This window comes from Canis aureus, chromosome 21 (genome assembly GCF_053574225.1).
Source record: "Canis aureus isolate CA01 chromosome 21, VMU_Caureus_v.1.0, whole genome shotgun sequence".
NCBI lineage: Eukaryota > Metazoa > Chordata > Mammalia > Carnivora > Canidae > Canis > Canis aureus.
The window spans coordinates 12,278,733-12,297,500 of NC_135631.1; the positions used below are offsets into that span (position 1 = coordinate 12,278,733).

Below are 18,768 nucleotides of genomic sequence, written 5' to 3' on the forward strand. Positions count from 1 at the left end.
ATCAATGGCTCACATCATCCTTGGTGGAGCCAAAAGGATGGGACAAATAGTGACCCCTCTGTTTTGTAGGTAAGCATGTGGTGGCTCCTAGAGGACAGTCAACTTATCACAGAGATGGGTGCCCAGAGCCCCCGCTCCCAGGGCAGGCTGCTCCCCAACACTCCTGTGGCCACTCAGTACACCCAGCTCCCCTGTTGCTAGGCAGGCCCTGCCTCCTTTGTATGGGTAAGAAACCTTCCATGACCAGAGGTCATTCCTTGGTAGGTGAGAGCTGGAGGCAGTCCCTTCTCTGGGGTGAGAGAGGCTCCCTAGAACCTAAAACAGCACTACTTCTCACCCTCACCCACGCCCCTGCTCAAATCCACATCAGCAATGCTATCTCCACATACCAGCCCTGTGGTATGATTATCATCAAGCATCACTACTTGGGCTCCAGACTCAGGGCTCCTAACCCCTGGGAGGCTCTCACTAGACCTAACCATCCCCCTCGAGCCCAAGAGGCAGTTAGGGGAACACCCAGAGTTATTGCAACCAGCCCATCTGGTTTCCTGGGCATTCTAGAGGAAAAAAAAAAAATCTCCTCCTGGAGGTGAGTTATCTCTGTCTCTCTCTGAAGTGGATCAACTGGTATTGCTCAGCCATTCTCCAAGCAAGCCCAGAATACATCTGTCCTAGAAGGGTCTCTTCACATTAATGATTAGCTCCTCATCCTCTCAAAGAAAGACATCTTTTTAAAGGGCAAAATCTTCCACCCACAGCCTGCAGGGCCCGGAGCTGGGCTGTGGAAACAGCAAAGACATATGCTGTGAGGTACAGAGCACTCCAGCAGCTCCCCACCCAGATCCTAGGGTCAGAGGATAAGCAAGGGCTGTCAGAAAGCGGTTCCTACTGGCCTCCTGGGTGGCACATGAGTGTGTGGGGGGGGGGACGGGGGTGCGCCCCAGGCCAGGGATCCAGCCCCTGCCACAGAGGAAAGGCATATTGAGGCAAAGGGGAGACCCACAGAAAGAACATTGAAAGAGAGTCCCTGGGAAAGGTGCCTGAGGTGCTGACGCCTGCTTCACCCCACTGAGCAGGTGGGAACCTAAGTCAAGGAACTACTAATAGAAAAAGTGTTGTCCCTTCTTCCACTGGGCAACGTTAGGAGAGCAGGCCCCTGTTGACACTCCCTATAGTCCAGAGTACGGGGATGTGCTGCGGGGTGGGAAGGGTGCCCGTGAGGCCACGGGAACAACTGTCTGACTGAGACCCAGAAGGAGACACCAAGAAGTAGTGAAGAAGTGACTTTCCCTCCCCCCCCCACCCCCGAGAGCCCTCGGCCTGGTCCAGCACCCTCTCCTCGGCAGGTGTTCCGAGGCCATCCCGGCTGGAGGCAGAGGGATGCCCTAGCTGGCCTTTAGAGAGTGGTCCCTCTGGCAAGGAAGCCCTCCCCACAGAGAAGCAGGTCAACAGCTGGTTCTTCTCACCCCCTGTCCGGCCTCCATTTTAAATGGGGAGAGTAATAGTAAATACTTCGTTGGGTTGTTGAGAGGAGTAAGGGAAATAAGTGTTAAAGCATGTCACAAAGTAGCAAGCACATAGCAGATACTCAATAAATGCCAGTTATTATCCTTATTAGTGTTCCTATTTGACTTGAAGGCTGCCTGAAAAATGTCCCTCTGCCATCTCCTTCCTCTCTTCCCCCCCAATGATTGGCTCCCCGACCAAGGACATGTCCGCTCAACCTTGGAAAACAAACAAACAAGCAGACATTCTGGGCTTCTGGAATGGGGACTTCCGGCCTTGCTTGGAGATGTGCAAAGCCATTAGAGCCAGAAGTGGAGAGGGTTCGAGAAGAAGGGGGTGAGGACAGAGGGAGCGGAGCCTGGGTCCCCAGGGATGGCTGCAGGCAGCAGATAAGGGCCAGAGTCAGGCACAGCGGAGCTGAGCCAGCAGTGCGGGGCTCGGACAGGTGTCTGCAAGAGAGTCTGTTGAGAGAGAGAGAGAGTCAAGGCCAGGTTGGAGGGAGGTGTGCATGAAGGCAGCTAAGGCACCGCAGATGGAGGCCGTCGGTCCGAGGCTGTCCTACGGGGAGGGGAAATGAGAGGAAGTGAACCATGACTAGCAGGGAAAATGTTGAGGTCATGCAGAGAGAATCGTGAGCACCTTCTGCGTGGGGCCAGAGAACGGGGGGCCTCGTGACAAAAGTGCAACCTGGAAGGACCTTCCTGGAGCCTCTTGGCCGATTCCAGCTCTCATCCTGCTGCCAACAGCCTCTGGCCTTTCCATTCCAGACCCTTCCTGCAGGAGGCAGGGGTGGGGGTGAGCTCTCAGGGCACACTCCTTAAGGCAGGGCAAGCTGCCTGCTGTCTGGCTGGCCCTCATTCTGGGGCTCTGGGACAGCACTGGGACCTTAGGGCCAGTCGATGGGACTCAAACCCTGGTCTGAACCAGCACAGCCTCCCATCTGTCCAGCCTTTGGTGTACGGATAATCCCAACCATGACCCTTGGAGGGGGAGAAAGCCTCCTGTCCTGGGAGCAGACCCTGCACACAGAACTGCAGACGAGTCGGTCTGATTGGTCACCCAGACAACCACTGCCCCCTCCACTTCAGGGAGAGAGGAAAGACTCAGCCCCAAATGCCAGCATTTGTGTTACTGTCCTCCCGGGCTCCAGCTGCACCCACAAGACTACAGTTCTCCAAACGGCACTCACTCACCCACACTGCCCCCCACCCCCCAGGGCTGGGCCTGCTGGGCTGGCCTCTGAGCTGCCCTGTGCTGCCCTGGCGCGGTATGCTCTGCCCAGAAACAGAAACCAGCAGGAAAAGGCAGGAAGGGAGAGAGGACAAGACTCCTCCGAGGAGGGGGGTTTCCAAGTGCAAGATGTGGGAAGGAGGCTAGCTAGGGTAAAACCCAACAGAAAACCCAAGCATGCCCCACACATTCACAGATGGCTTCCCCGAGAAGAGCCTCAGCTGAGGCTCTGGGATTCCCAGGGGCGAAAAAGTGAGAAGGACCTGGTGTTCAGGCAGGAAGTGGGCACTGTCTTTTTCCAGATGGATCATTCACATATTGGACACAGAGGAGATGCCTAGGGAGGGGTCCCAACCCCAGCCCCGGGCGGGGTGGGGCAGGGGGAGGGTAATCGTCCAAGGGGAAGGCACTGTCCTAGAGGTAACCAGCCTGTGTTGCAGGAGAGCAGAAGCGGGGACAGGCATCTTGCTATGCGTTTGGCAAAGAATACAGACACTGAAGGTTGACTCCGGGCAGAGGCTGAGACCGGGGTTTTCCAGGGACTGACGTCAAGCAGGAGGAAGGTTCCATAAGAGCAATAGAAGGCCAAGCATCCGCAGTTCATCTGCATGGAAACCCTCTGTTCCCAAGCTTCCTTTATCAAAAGTTTGTAAAGAGCTATTCGCACCTAACACCACACTCACTCTCACTAGATCTCTGTGAGGAAGGCCCCAGCTCCCTTATTTTCAGGATTTATAAACTGGGGCTCTGTGAAGACTAATGCAGCTCCCCCAAGACCAAACTGTCTGGTGTCAGATCCCGGACGCTTTGCTGCCCTCTGTACGCTGTGACGAATGGCCAGGTGGTGCAGGTGCCAGGTGGGGAAGAAACAGTACCGGGGGAGAGTGGGCTCCTGCCCTTGCATTCAAAAAGCCAACCTCAGGCGCCCTGGGGAAGGCCAGCAGACATTACCCTTGTGCCCGGGTTGGCTTTAAGTGCTGATGGGTCGATAAGGGGCACTCAAAGAGCATGCATCAGGAAAGATGAGAGACCATCCCCTTCTTCTCTCTAGGGTCAGATCGCATCACCAGCACTGGATTCACTCACGGGGCCTGTCATCCAACAGGTGCCTGGGTCAGGCGCTAGAAGGACAAGACATAGTGGGTGGGTCGTTGTGGGGCAGGGGCCAGACAGTATGATCAAGGGAAAGTTGGTGACAGGAAAGCCTGACTTCTCACAGCCCGCCAGCCAAGGGTCCCGGTAGGAGGTGAAAGAAAAGAAATCCAAGCTATGGCTGGAGTGATAAAGACAAGGAAAGGAGGAGAGGACACATCTCACAGCTCCTGAGAGAATGATGGATGATGACAGTGTGCGCTCCACAGACAGGCCAGTGACCTCCACTGCCCTAGGATGGCTTGATCTCACCTCCATCGGCCTGCAGATTGTCTTAGGTCTCCCGAGCTTTTCCAGGTCACACAGCCCAGCCCCACCGTGAGCCCTCTCTCCTCTTGTCCCCTCTAAAGGAGTCAGAGGAAACAGCTACAGCTTCTGCCCTGAGGTAGATGTGGATGCCTGAAGGAGAGAGGGAGAGGAGTCCAGCAAGAGGCCTCATTTAAACTTGAGAGGAAAAATCCAGAATAACACAGAAAATAAACTAGACCAGTGTTTCCCACCGTGCACTCCACACACATTACTAGCAGAAATAAAGGATCCCGTGGCCAAAGAAGTTTCAGAAAGGCAGAATTAAGCAGGTTTTTCTGGCGGGACTTCTCAGAGCCTTTAAGGGGCTCCTATGCATGGTGAGGCTCCCCAGAGGGAGAGATAGTCTGCAGCATTTCTCAAACTGTGTTGGCCGAGGAACCCTTTCATCACAGAGATTTCTCAGGACCGGTGTTGCATGGAAAGTGCTTTGGGAAACACAGGATGGAACTGAGCAACCCAGTTTCCAAGCTGAGTGTTTCAGCTCACAAGGAATCCAGCAATCGGGTGAGACAGGCAGAGACTTCCCGCCGAAAGACTGACAAGAGGCGGAAGACGTAGCTCCGCCACCCTCTCTGGGGTGGCTTCTCAGCCCACCGGGCCATCACCAGGGCTCTTGTGAGGATCAAAGGTAACACGTAAAAGCCCCTTTTCAACTACAGCTCTATTAACTTAGGGACCTAAAGACAAAACTCCCCCAGGGAGGAAAGATGCACTTTACAGTGTGATTTGATGTGGAAATCCCTCTTCACAGACAACATTTAAAAGAACTTATCTGTTGAATAAAGCAGGATATATCTGTATAAGATAAACATGAGACAAAATAAGAAAAGCAAAAGTGAAAAAAGGCTGTGGCGTGTGCTGCCAGGACAGGGAAGAAGGCTGACAAGAGCCAGGAGCCCTGGGTCTGGAGTCGGTCTGCCCCAGACGGGCTGTGCGGCCACGGTCAGGTCCCTCCTCTTCCTCTGTACACGGGGGTGGGGGGGTGGAGAGAGACGATCTCTGAGGCCCTCCCCGCCCTCAGGGCAGAACTGAAGTCCTCAATGCTGCTTTGGGGAGTCCATCTCCAGGGAAGCCCCAGCAAGGCATGGCAGGGGGTGGAGGGAGGACAAAACTGTGCCCAAGCAGAAGCCCCACAGGACTAGCCAGAGAAGCCCAAATCTGTCCCCAGGTATGAACCTGGCCGTGAAGCTGGAAGGGAAGCTACAAATCAGAAACCAGATAAGTGCGGGGAGAGCCAGAGCGGCCCCTCTGCCCATCTCTGCAATTCCCACCCTGTTCAAGCGTTAGCATCTTCCCACAGGATGGAGGTCTGGCAAAGATATGGGGCAGGTTTTAGCCCGGTTTGCTGAAGCCACCCTTTGAGGGAAACAGGTCCTTAAGAGTACAAGATGTCGTAGCACCAGGTGTGATGGATGGGGGAGCAAATGGCGTGCTCTCAGAGTCTGCAGGGTAGAGGGATGTTGCACGCCTGCTTGCACAGGGGGCTCCCTTCAGCCCCGCTCGTTCTGCTTTTTCTATTCTTCACGAGAAGGTTCATTTTCCATTTGCTGCAAATCCTACAATGAACTGCTCAGGAGGCTGAGGGATGGTCATAAAGAGCGCTCCATCTGTTTTACATAACAAAGCAGCAGTCTGGACTTGAGCCCTGTGCTAAAATGTGTGTGCACGTGCATGCATGCACACCTATGCACACGCATGTACAAGCGTGTGTGGTAGAGAGACTGATTCTGCGGCCTGAGGCTTATACCAGGAATGTGAGCATGGGGCAAGGGAGTTCAGAAGACAGGCTGTGATTGTCTGACACTTAGTGATCACGTGTGCAGACACAGGAGGTGCTGGCAGTGTCTATCACTCTGAAAGTGTGCAAACTCTCTGACCACATGCTACATGACAGGGTCTCCAGGAGTGTGGGGACACTCTTCTCTGTACGGCAAGTGTGAACAGGAGACTGGGAGGGTCTGCTTGTGATCCCAGGGTGTACCTCTGTCTGACACAGACCTCCAAGTACCTGAGGGCTACCAGACTGGTGGTGTGTAAGAGCCCTCCATGGCTCTATGAGCCCACGAAAGGGGAGTATGTGCATGTGAATGTGCATATACACATGCACACACATATGTATGTTGGTGGCAGCAGCCTAGGATTCTGAGTCCAACTCTGTACCAACTCACTCCAAGAGTATGGTCTTATTGCTTTCTCTTACTTGGGAGGGGTGGACAAAACTGCTGGAGCTCTGCGGTCTGATCCCACGATGCAGGTAGGGCTGGAGGTGGAGAATGCAGAGCCACCAGATAAACACTTTGACACCCACCCCCTGCCACAGCAGCCTCCCCCAGTGGTGAGACCCCCAGCCCTCCCAGTGGAGGGTGGAGCTGTGAGATTCCGTCAACTGGCCATACATGGCCCTCATGTGCTCAGGTCCAGCAAAGGAGACTGTGGTCCAGGGTGGAAGGGCTGAGAAGGGGGGTTGAAATTTCAGAACCACAATCCTGGCCCAAGACCTGGGATCAGCTTCCCCTGCACCACATCCATCCAGCTCCTGGCAGCGTCCAGTAGGCAACTGGCCCAGTTCCAAGCTGGTTTCCCGGCTACAGGGCATTAACCCCATGGCAGCCAGAAAAGCTGACCTGGCTCACCATGCTGAGTTCCCTGCACCACCCACACACTGGACCACCTGCCTTGGGGGGTGAAGGTGGCTCCGCACTATAAAAGGCTGAACTTAGAGCATCCTGAGCTCCCCTCCAACCAGCCCTCTGTTGAGGCCATGATGAAGGTGGTATCCTCCAAGGGACTCTTCTCTTCAACTACCTTTCTCTCTCTTTCTCTCTCCCTTTCTCCCTCTCTTTCTTGGTCAGAAAGAGTTTAATTGAGTCTCCTTAGGGAGATGCAGCTCCATCTAATTCAGCTCTTAATTAACCCAGAGCACCCCAAAGAGGCTGCAGAACTACTCGTAAATTAAATATGAAAAGCATTATTTATCTAGGAACAGCCTTCTAACGGCTCTGACTCTGACGTTTATAGTTACTAATGAAGATGGATTTGGAGGGGGAGAAGGTGGAGAGGAGGGACATGACTGCCCTGGGAGAAAAGTGATGCCCTGGGGCCTCGTGAGGGTCTTGCAGGGCAGGCAGAAGAGTAGTCATCTCAGTCCATGGGAGTGTGCCTCCCTCCCCTTGCACCCAGGCTCTACTTCTCCAGATTTCAGGATGGGGGAGGATCAGGACAGGCTCAGGGGTCCTGAAGGTTGTTGGGGGACAGGGCCCTGTTCCATTAGCTGCCAGACCACTCTCACTGCCCCATTTTTCACTCCCAGCCTAATTACCTTGGCTTTGACTCCACCTGAACCACCACTGAGCCACTCTACTCCTTGTTCCAACCCTGTCTCCATCCTCCTTCCTCCAGAACCCTGGGTGCTGGACCATTAGAAATTGCCAACTGAGGCCACACCTCCAGTATGTTAACCCCTCCTCTTCCTCCATATGGCCACAAGTAACCATCAGGATCCTCTTACCTTGGCTTTCAAGGACCTAAATGATGCCTCTTTCTCTGTGTACTTGCATAGAACCAAAGAAGAAGAAGCCAAAAGTCATCTGGAGCTCAGAGGATCTGGAACAGGAAGTTATAATTTGGTTACCACTTCTCTGCCATTGCCCCCAGCCCCATAAATCACTGACGAGTGAGGCTTGGGCATCATGCCTTGCTCATCTTTATAACCCAAGCCCAGTGCCTGGCACATAAGTGGCACAAGTGTTTTACAGCACTCTTGACTTTCAAGAGCAGAAGAGGGAAAGGAAGGAGGAGCAAACAAAAGCAAGACAAACAGGTGAGAAATATTGTAATTATGCTTGCTGTTGTTAACACATCAATTCTTCCAGAAAGGCAGCTCTGTGAGTTCCCTTCCTTCTTGGGCATTGCCAGTCTTGTCCCGTAAGAGTCCCACACCCTGCACAGTCTCCATGGTCCCAGTTCAGTCCAGGAGTAGAAGTTCAACTTTCCATTCTTAGAAGACAACCGGAAGGAGAGTCCTAGTTTGGAATTTGCTGTCTCTGGAGTGCTAGCTTCATCCTCCTCGCAGATGATTCTGTTGTCTTCCTTTCGGCCCCTTTGGCCTCAGAGAAAGAGGAGTGACTGTCATTTTTCGGCTCTGCCGGGTGACAGGCCTCTCTTTAAGAGGCTTAAGTCTCTTCATTTTCTTCCCCAGCTGCTAATTTAAATCGCACCTGCAAGCATACATGGAGTAGACACGCTGAGGAACAGCACACACACGTTCTGTCCTCCCGAAGTTTCCAGAGCAATCAAGGAGAACTTACGGGAAAGAAAATTTTTAAAAAGCTCACTGAGAGGCGCCACCACAGTCCATGATGTGTGTTCTCTTTCACTGCCATGAGTCAATAAGCCCAACTTTGTATGTTGGCAACGGGGTATTGACAGAAATGGAGGTTCTAATGAGATTCAGCTCAAGCTCCCACTGCCTTGGCCCAGGACCCTGGACCCTGGACTCCATAATGGGGCACACACCGAGGACTCCTGGGTCTCCCCCTCAGTGAGCATCCCCCCCTGAAGAAAGCTGTGTGTGACCTGAAAGCAGGTCCGGGGTGCTGGTATTCTGAAGAAGCTGGACAAAAACAGCCTTGGAGCCTTGAGAGACCTTATCAAGTACTGTTAACAACTAACACAGCAAGAAAGTGCCAAGCTGTGGGCCACTGGCTTTGGGTTTCCCAACCACAGAGACAGACATCCCCAAATCCTTGGGTTTCCCCCACCACAAAGACAGACATCCCCAAACCACTAGACAGCCATTCCACTGGAGAACGCCACACGGAGGGTTCTTATGAAACCTCAAGACAAAGCTGCCTGTGGAGAAGGAGAGCTTCTGCCTGAGACGACAGCCAGGCTGCTGACCAGAGAAGTGGATAACTGCCACCTGAGACACCAAACAAGATTAATTCTGATTCTTCGGTGCCATTTTTCTTTCCCTCTCCCTCTAATCTCGTAAAGGACTGTACTCCGACACTATTAAGTAACTAAAAGACTTCTCAACATGACCTCCCCGATCTAAATCCTGTTCTTTTTGACCTCCTGAGGTCTTCTGGCCCTGAAGAAAAAAAATAAAACTCGTGTTTTCCTCAGCCCAGAACTACTGCGGCCTGGAAGCAACAGCCATTTAACAACTGTTCCTCTCAGTGCTACAGAAGGTAGATCTCCTCCTCCAAGTCCTTGTGATCCTCATATAATTAATCCCAAACTTAAATGTGTAAAACAAAACAAAAAAAAAAAAAGTGGACCTGGACCTCGGTCGGGAATACACATCTGTTTAGGTCGTTATAACCCTATCAGCAAAATTTAGCCCATTAGAAATGGAAGCTAATATTGAGCATATTCTTGCTGCAATCATTCGTTCTCTCCAGAGACACTCCATTCTGCTTTGCAAATGCTGTTTAATTCCACTCAAGGAAGCTTCCCACTCTGAGGGGGGGGTGGAACCCTGGCTCTCTCCTGTTGGGATAAATGGCATTGCCAATATGGTCTGTGCCCCACTGGGATATTACTTTTTATGTGGACATCAGGCTTATACCACCTGCCACACGCTAAGTTATCCTGTTTGCGGACAAATTTTAGAGATTTTTCAGATGCTAAAAATTACCAGCCTTCCAGTGGATCATGTTTCCCTGAAAAGAATGACCAGAAACTTCCAAAAAGAGACAAACACAAACCACCTGGGAGACCTGCCAGAGGGGACAGCGGACTCACTCTTCATGCATACTATGCAAACTGCAATTCCCACAGAAGGGATAGTTCAGCTGGAAAAGATGGTCCAAAGCCTCCCCCGACCCTAGTAAGATGTCATCAGTGATACAATTGCTGCTCTGGAAGCCAAACCAACCATTTTAAATGGAAATGTATTAGCCAGAGTTGTCACGGATGATCACATAGCCCTTAATTTCTTCTTAGATAGCCCAGGGGAATCTACACTACAGCAAACCCTCTGGCTGCACCTATAAAAATGCTACAGGCTCAAGTAGAAAAATCTATAAGTAGGCTGAAAGGGAAAAGTCACCCACATCTCTAGATGGGGTTTGGGACACATTTTCGTTGCCTGGATTGGATAATCCGGGCGCCTGTCCTCAGGGGCAATTACAAGAACCAGCAACAAGTTTTGTTTCTGGTCACTGTCTGTGTTACAGCTGCCTGGTGTATTCTGTTTGGAATCTTAAAAGCTACTGTGTAGCCCATGTCACATCAGAAGATTAAGAAACTCTCCCTGCCACAAAGGAGCAGGAGAGACTAACTCTGGTCCTACTACAGACTACATTCTCTAAGCAGCCTCCTAATCAGCAGAATTGAGGCAGTGGTGAAGACCTGAATATCATAGATGAATGTCTCGCAGACTTACTTTGCCCTTGGCCAAAAGACAGGAAGGACTAAGGAAGGGAAAAGCAGCCCCTGACAGGTCCTGACTTGGCACTCTCAATTGGCCCTTCGTATTCTCCAAACCACAGCCTTGACCAGCCATCCTATTCTGGCTAATATTAATCGGAGCGACTGCTGCTTCTTTGCCAATCATAAGCGGAGTCTCACTTCATTCCCCTTGCCTTTGAGAAGATCCATTAAGATACCAATCATAGAATTAACATTTCTTCTGATGGCATCAAGTCCAAAGCGAAGCCCCACTTCTTTGAACCCTCCTCCCCAAATCACTTAAATGAGCCCAAGTCCCATAAGAAGTCCTTTCTAACATCCTACTGAAACTGCCCTTACTCTGCATGATAAGGTGCCTTTCTCCTTTGTTGCAGTGAGTCGATAAACCAAGTTTGTGTAACCAGAGGTGCGTTTACGCATTGACACATATATAAGCGACTTGACAAGAGGCAGGAGGAGGTGAGACATGCTATGAGACACAGCTTCGCTGGAGGGGAAGTGTTAGTAAAATAGAGAGGAATCATTAAGTGCTGTGCATGAGAAAGCTGTCTTGTAGGCGTCTCTGGATATGATCACTCGTGTCAGGGCAGGAGGAGGCTGCTTTCTGTTTTGTTTTGTTTTGTTTTGTTTTTTAGAAGCAGAAGACCAGACTGCACTACCTGAGCACGATTCAGACCGCCAAGGAAACATCTCTTGTTCAGCAAGATAATTAGGGACCCAGGCAGGAGGAAGAGGAAGACATTGTTAGTGTGGGCATTCCTGGACTGGCCACAGAGTGAGAAGGAGCCGGTGACAGTGTTTGGAAGGAGTCTGGGCAGAGGGCAAAGCCTGGGATCCCTTGGTGGGGAGGGGTTTGGGTCATACAGATAAGAAAGAGCGTGTTGAGCTTGAGAGCTCAGGAAGCTCGGTCCCAAGCAGGATTGCCCTTCTACACCCTCAGTGGTCTGATCCGTCCCCTTGTATCAGCTAGCTCATCTTGCAAATGGGTGTAGCACCCCATCTGCCTTTTTGATTGTTCCTCTGCCCCTTGATGCCACCAGAGAAAGGACACTGCACCCCACCCTCCAACCCGGCACAGGGTGTGATGGGGAATAAGGCTGCAGGGCTCCATGCTCCCTAAGCAGTAAGTAACAGGTTACCAAAAGCATGCAGGGGCATATTGAAGAGAAGGGGGAACATTGAGAAAATGGCAGAACACAGTTTAGGGGAAATAATGCCTTCCGTGGTGCCCAGAGAACAAATCAAAATCAACCAGACAAAAAACTGTCCCCTTCAGAAAGACACAAACACCACCACTCATTGAACACACAGGACCACAAGGTCTTATCAGACTCATTTGCTGAGACATCCTCCCTAACATTCCTTCTGGCCTTCACCTTCACCCTGCCAAACACCAAATACCAGCACTGTACCAAAGCGCTCTTGCACTTAATTGTCCAATGACCTTGAAGCAGAAGGAGCACTCATCTTACAAAGACTTATTTTACAAATGAGGAAACTGAGGCCGGGTGCTGAGACCCAGCTGACCACAACTGGAAGGAATATCCAGTCTGGGATATTTAACTCCAAATCCATCGTTTATGTGTTTGTTTCAATCACATTGACTCTGCTATGGCTTCCAAAGCCTGGATGGCCTAGATTGGAACGTGCTCCCCTTATGCTCAACCATGTGATAGCATGGTTGGAAAATGCTGGGTAAAACAACAACAACAACAACAACAACAAAAAACACCATATGTGACAGCCTAGGTAAGCAGTCTACAGGGTGCCCAACGCCTTTGCTATTAAGAAACATGTCAGAAGCTGCACACGGCTTACCCCGACCTAGACTATTATAGTCCAGGACCTGACTGCCATTTCCCCTTCCTATAACATGCATTATGGATACGTAATTACGGTAATCAAGAAACTAAATCATTGGGTGGGCCAGAGCCCTTCTCTAGGGATTCTGAGAGTTCTGTTCATTCATGCCTTACAGGCACTAAAAACCCTCATAAGCTACACACCAGCCTGGATTTTTCTCACACCACAGCTCTATTTCAGCAGTCTTCGATAGCAATGGACCACCTAGCTTTCAAAGTGTATCTTCCAAAGCACACTCTGACTATAGCAGAAATTCCTGACTCTTCTAGGAAGAAGAGGATAGTTGGAGAACCATCTTGGTTTCATTCCCTTATTGTTTTTCAGGAAGTATCCAACAGACCTCAGATTGCAATTCTAGATGGTAGTTTCAAAAGCTCACACTTGGACTTTTTTATTGCTCTTCCTCGTATTAGACAGAGCTAAAGGGCTATAGGGACTTTCTGTTACAGGTACCTTTTAAAATTGAGTTTCGGCCTCACTCTTAGTGAAGCAAGATGGCGCCTTCATAACATCTCAGGGTGAACCGCTTCAGCATTATCTAACTCCCCTGCTACCCGTTAACCAGGCCAAACTTGGACTCTTTCCACTTAATAGGATGGAACCTCACTCTTTTTCAGGAACTGGAGAGGAGACAGCCGTCAGATGCAAAGTCACCAGCAGGCAGATTCAACCTTCAGACTGAACCAGCGCATCATCACGGGCCCCACGCGGCAGCCATTTCTCTTCTTTACCTTGGCCAAAGCATGTCCCGACTGTGTAATGGAAGAGGAATTGATCCACAGGATCTCCAGGTTCTCTTCTGTCTCTATAATACTATGACTTGGATTAAGAGGCAGGATGAGAAGCTCAAGAGAGGAAAAGCTGCTGGAGAGCCTTTCTGTCAGATAGACTCCACCCATTTAGGCCCCCCCTGACCCCTCTCTGCTCACAGCTGAAGGTAGTTCAAACCTTCATCATATCTGGCCTAGATGGCTAAAGTGGCCCCCTAAGAAGCCTGTACCATATGAACCTCCACCATCCCCACCCCCACCCCAACACCCAACTGAGGGCGCCTTCAGGAGCTCCCACTGCCTTGAGAACCTGAGCTCTAGGAAAGGAAGATACACCATTAAGGATATGGCCCCCTTGTCACCCCACGTTCATAGCTTGCTGCGCTCACTTAAGATGTCATGCTCCAGATATGTGCCATTCCCTTTTGATGCCCTCCCTCTCTCTCACCCCCTCCCCCATGCCTTTAAATATTCAATTTGGTCCCCAAGACACCCCCCCCCCCCGCGCTTGCTGCCCCACCTGGTCAATCCCCAAGCATTTTTCAAGGTGAGCCCTGCTCCAACATCTCATACCTCGGCCCCTGGCTCTACTCCCATCCTGTGCACCCCTTAGCAGAGCATTTGTTAATCACCCTACTTTGTAAGTCCCTGTGTGTCTGTCATTGTTTCTAGATGAAACATACTCCTTGCACACTAGGAGGCATTTTTCTCAGAACACACTGCCTGGCACTCAATAAAGACTCGATACATGTTCATCAAGGCAATGAATAAGAAAATGAATCAATGGGTTTACAGCTTACTTGGAAAACTTGAAGAGACAATTATAGATTACAGAGTAGAAAGGTGCCAAACCAGTGAGACAGATGATAAGTGTTTTAGAAGTTCAGTGTCAGGCACTATGAACCAGAACAGGTTATTTTTGTTTTGCTTTTATAAGGAATCGAAAATGTTTTGGCTTACATGGCGGAGAGGGGGAGGTCCACCATAAAAGCAGTGCTTTGAGATTAATCTGGAAGTGGTACAAGGGATGGACTTGAAGAGGAAATTTAGGAAGCAGCTGGAAGGTTAGGTGTTGCACCAACACATGTCTTGGGTAAGAAAAAAAAGTATTCTTTATGCTTTTGAGAAGGTTGCAGGCCACTCTACTCCTGACCCCACCCCCACTCCATACCTTGACCTTCCTTCTTCCCATTATCTCCTCGTGAGCACCCCCACCAGAGCTCCAAGCCAGAAAGAAGCCTCCGGGGCAGGGAGCATGTAGCACAAGGCTGGGGTGCGTAAGCCCTTGCTCCAGGTTGGGCATGTCAGAAGTAAACTCTGCAAGTTCTTTTTTTCCTTTTCTTTTTCCTCTTTAGGTCCCTGATCAGGAGGTGAGACTCCTGGGAGAAACCGACCCACCTTTCCAACCCTCCCAAGCCAATGGGCAGAGCCCCTCACAACCAAGCTTCCTAAGCACATCTCAGAGCTCATGTGTGGGGCCCATCCTCTTCAGAAAGAAGAAAATGAAACCAAGCTTCCCTACATTTTGTTCAAATACTTCAGTTAAAGAAACTAAGTCCCATAGAGGTCAAATGACTTGCCCAAGGTTACACTGCTAGTTAGCAGCCCAGATCAAACTTCAAACCCAAATCATCTATTAGGGCTCTTACTCTATACTCAGCTCAGGACTGGAGGAAGAGATGATTTCTCTGGTTGCTGTGGGGTCTGCCCCGTGCCCAGGCTCCTGCCTGCCTTGCCCCAACCACCCCTAACGGGTTCACCTGCCTCTAGGGATGATAGGTGCAAAATGTTCGTTATTTCCCTTATCCTAATAAGGTACTGACTGAATGACCAAGGCTCTTCTGGAAAGTGAGCAAGAGGCTCCGGATACCCAAGAGGAGAACTTCATCATCCCCTCCCCTACATACACCCACAGAGCTGTCCCAGACTATGGAAAGGAGGGAGAGTTAGCAGTCCAGTTTTTCATCGCTGGCTCTCACTCTTACTCTCCGTCTCTCACGCAGATTCCACTCACAGACTGTGGATTCCCGGGGGTGAACCGTGAGGCATGAGTTTTCTAGAGCTCCTAGTGAATCCCTGAGGATGAATTAAGGAGAGAGCAGGTGCAGGAGGGATGGATGTCCCAGGCAGAGCTGAAAGCTACTTTTGACCTCGGAGTCACAAGCGGCTCGAGGGCCTCGCCTGTCCCAGGCCACCTGTTCTCCTCACCACCAATAAACAAGGGAGACCAAGATCTCTCTTCAGATTCTACTAAAAAGTCATTCGGCAAAGGCCTGGTGGCACTCATCCTATACCAGGTGCTGTGGGAGGTTCAAAGAAGTAGACCACCACTGGAATTCCTCCACTGCAGCCGAAGGCCCTAGAACATGGGCACTTATAATTGTTCCCTAAAGTAGTCACCAACCCCCACCCTAGCCCATCCTTCATGATAAAACAAACCCTCACACCTGATCCATCTTACATGAAGACAAAGGTCCCCAAAGCACTTTTAATCATGTCATCTCCCTCCCTACCAAAATTCCTTGAGAGATTTCTCATGAGTGGGCTTGGAGTCTGGTCTTGCTGCTGCTAACTAGCTATGTGACCTTGGGCAAATCACTTGACCTCCATGGGGCTTAGTCTGACCTCTCAGAGCCTCCTGCAGAACGACGCCTAAATTCCTCAGCCCAGCAGCCAGGGCCGCCCCCAAGCCAATGCCACCAGGCCTTCCAGTCTGCCCTCCGTGACACTTAGCCCTGAACCCAGAGGTTGTGAGCCATCTCTTACAGCACTCGTCCCATTCCGGGTCACACTCGGGTAATTTGGTCCTGGTCTGTCCTCCCAGCTTATCTCCAAACTCTTTGGGGGCAAGCACCTCCACAGCTCCTAGCGGGCCTGGCACAGGGCATGAAACACAGGTCAACAAATGTTAGATCATCAATGAGATGTCAAATAAGCACCCGTCATTCCTTCCAAGTGGCTGCCTGCTGCCCTACCCACCCACCCCCCAACCGACAGTCTGTTCCACACTACCGATTCTAGAAGCAGGCTTCTCAAATGTGGTCCATGGACCCACTGGCAGCAGAAACACCCAGCAAGCTTGTTAAAGATGCAGGTTTCCAGACTCCACCCCAGACCTATGGAATCAAACCTCTGGTTGCTTCTAATCCCAGGGGCCTCCCACGTCCTGGCCGGAGCTCTGAGTTCGACAGACTCTGGAGCAGAGGGCCCTTTTGCCACAAGAGTATTTCGGGTGCTTCCTTAAGCAGCCTGGGGTGGAGACAGGCGGGGGTGGGGGGACTGTTAACAGTACCTGCTGACCATCCCTGCCAGTCCCTGGCACTCATCTTCATATTCTTATAAACACATCACGATGTCAGAGGAGCCAGCCGCTCTCCTCCCTGTCCCATCCTGGCGCCCACCACCTGGCACACCTTTTTGCCCCTTCTCCCACCCAGCCGGCCCAGCAGTCAGCCTCTCCCTTCCTCCCTAAGGTGCCATATCTCTTCTTCCACTGACTTAAACAGCTTCTTCCTCCCCAGACAAAGAAAGAAGGGACTCTCTTCCTCCTCTTTGCCCTGCCCACCAGCATGCTAATGTGTTTTATAAAATCAACGTGAGGAACACTTTCAGGCATGTTTTACCTAATTAAACCTCTGCTGCTTACCCAGGCAGCCTCCCCTCCATCCTGAGGCTTCTGACCCTTGGGACTCCAGAGAACCTCTGAAGCCCAGTGACTGTGGTTGTTGTGGGGACACCATTACAGGGCTAAGAACCCAAAGGCTTAGAGCAGCAAAAGCCCTAGAGCTGATTAGGCATGTCCAGGGAAGTCATGTTCCCTCCCCATCTCCCGGTCTCTGAAGAACAAAAGATTTGGACAGACGATCTCAGAGAACCCTTTGGATCGAAGAGTCTAGGATTAAGAGTACTTTAACACTCTGTGATATATTAGTTCAAGGCAGAGTTCAAGGCTGCAGGGTGAGAAGGGCTCCAGCCACAAGGGCAGGGTCCCCAAAGCTCAGAGGAGTCACCTTGATGGTGGCTATCAGATCTCAGCTTCACAGACGGCTGGAAAAACCTGAGGGTATTTCCACGAGAAGCAAGCACTCAACCAGAGTGGAGAAATCATAGCAACACTCACACTGCGTTTTCTCCAGGGCAGCCGCTCACAGCATTCTGAGCACTTTACACACATTAACTCATTTAATCTTTGCAACACATCTGACAGGCATTATTCTCCCCATTTTACAGATGAGGAAATAGGTGCTGGGAGGTGAAATAATTTGCCCACAGTCACAGAGCTGGCGGGTGGCCGAGCCAGGATTCGAACCCAAGCCAAGTGCATGAATCCATGCCCTCAGCCGCCATTGTTTAACCCTGTCACCCCAGCAGAGACACCCTCCCAGACAGTGCCACCCGCCCTGCCCTGCTTTCCTCACAGGGGACTAGAGGCAAATGATACTATTTCCATGGGAAAGCACAATAAGACTGTCATGACTTTGAGATCCAGAATCAAATGGCCTTCGTTTGATGAGACTGAATGTTGAATCGCACATATTTCGAGAACGAATATACCATAGGGCCTTAGCCCTTGGCAACATTGTCATGCCCAGATAAAGCGTTCTGCTGTCCTTTCCCTTCTCTCGCTTCCCCTTTCTTCCTGGCACCCTGCTCTCACCTCTCACTCCCACCCACCCCCACCCGCCCTGGGTGTAAAAAGCACTGGATTCAGAGACAGAAGTCATCTCCTATGACTTTAATTCTCCTAGCTTCTCTGAGCATCAGTTTTTCACATCTGTATCAAGAGGCATTCTAGCCAAATGACTAGGTCTTGAGCCTGAGCCGCCACCTGGGTCCTTCTGTGAGACTGTGTCAGACACTCAAGCCCTGGTGGCTTCCCCACACATGAAGTAGCAGCTCAGGTGGGTTGTCGGGAGGACCCAGGGTGACACCCGCAAAGCTTCTGGTACAGAGCCTGGCACCAGAGTCGGCACACTATTTGAGTGCTTGCTGTTTATGGATGAAACCTCCTCCTCCCAAGGTGGGACTTGGTGCCAGACGTCAAAGGGGCCTCAGCCGGAGAAAGTGCTTCGTAAGGCCAGCTGCCAGCTGCCAGGGATTTACTCGCTAAGGCTTAAATCCATTTCCCACATCTCCTTCTGGCCTCTTCCTCCTTCAACCTTATGATAGCAGACTCCTGTATTATGAGAAAGTGGAGCTTTCAGAGAAGCTAATAACCAAGGACACAAACTCCAGAAAGGCCCCGGGGTCTCTCTCCTCCCACAGCACCCTGCCATCCTCTCTACTCCCACCTTGGCCCATACCACTCCAAAATGGCTATTCTCATACCTCTTCAACTCAAACCCCTGCTCCTACTTCCAGACCCTGGTGGAATCATGCTTCCTCATGGAAAGAACTTCCACCCCACAACTGGAAAGAACACCTGCTCCTGTAAACTCCCATGATTATCTCATGGTTCTATCTGAAGAATCTGCATGCCTACTAGTCCCCCCTCCCCTCAAATTATCTGCTTCTTCAAGAG

The 18,768-nt window shown here is 51.1% G+C and overlaps 1 long non-coding RNA gene across 19 annotated transcripts in view; it reads right to left on the reverse strand.

The window, feature by feature from the left end:
* Window positions 1-18,768, reverse strand: part of LOC144292549 (uncharacterized) — a 44,751-nt gene that overhangs the window by 2,181 nt on the left and 23,802 nt on the right. Inside the window, exons 1-4 of one of the 19 annotated variants that reach the window (XR_013359931.1) lie at window positions 16,260-18,568; window positions 16,014-16,121; window positions 13,085-13,296; window positions 7,706-7,800 (exon numbers count right to left, since the gene is read on the reverse strand). This is a non-coding gene — a long non-coding RNA (uncharacterized LOC144292549). The other 18 variants (XR_013359935.1, XR_013359934.1, XR_013359933.1 and 15 more) reach the window with 18 other exon arrangements.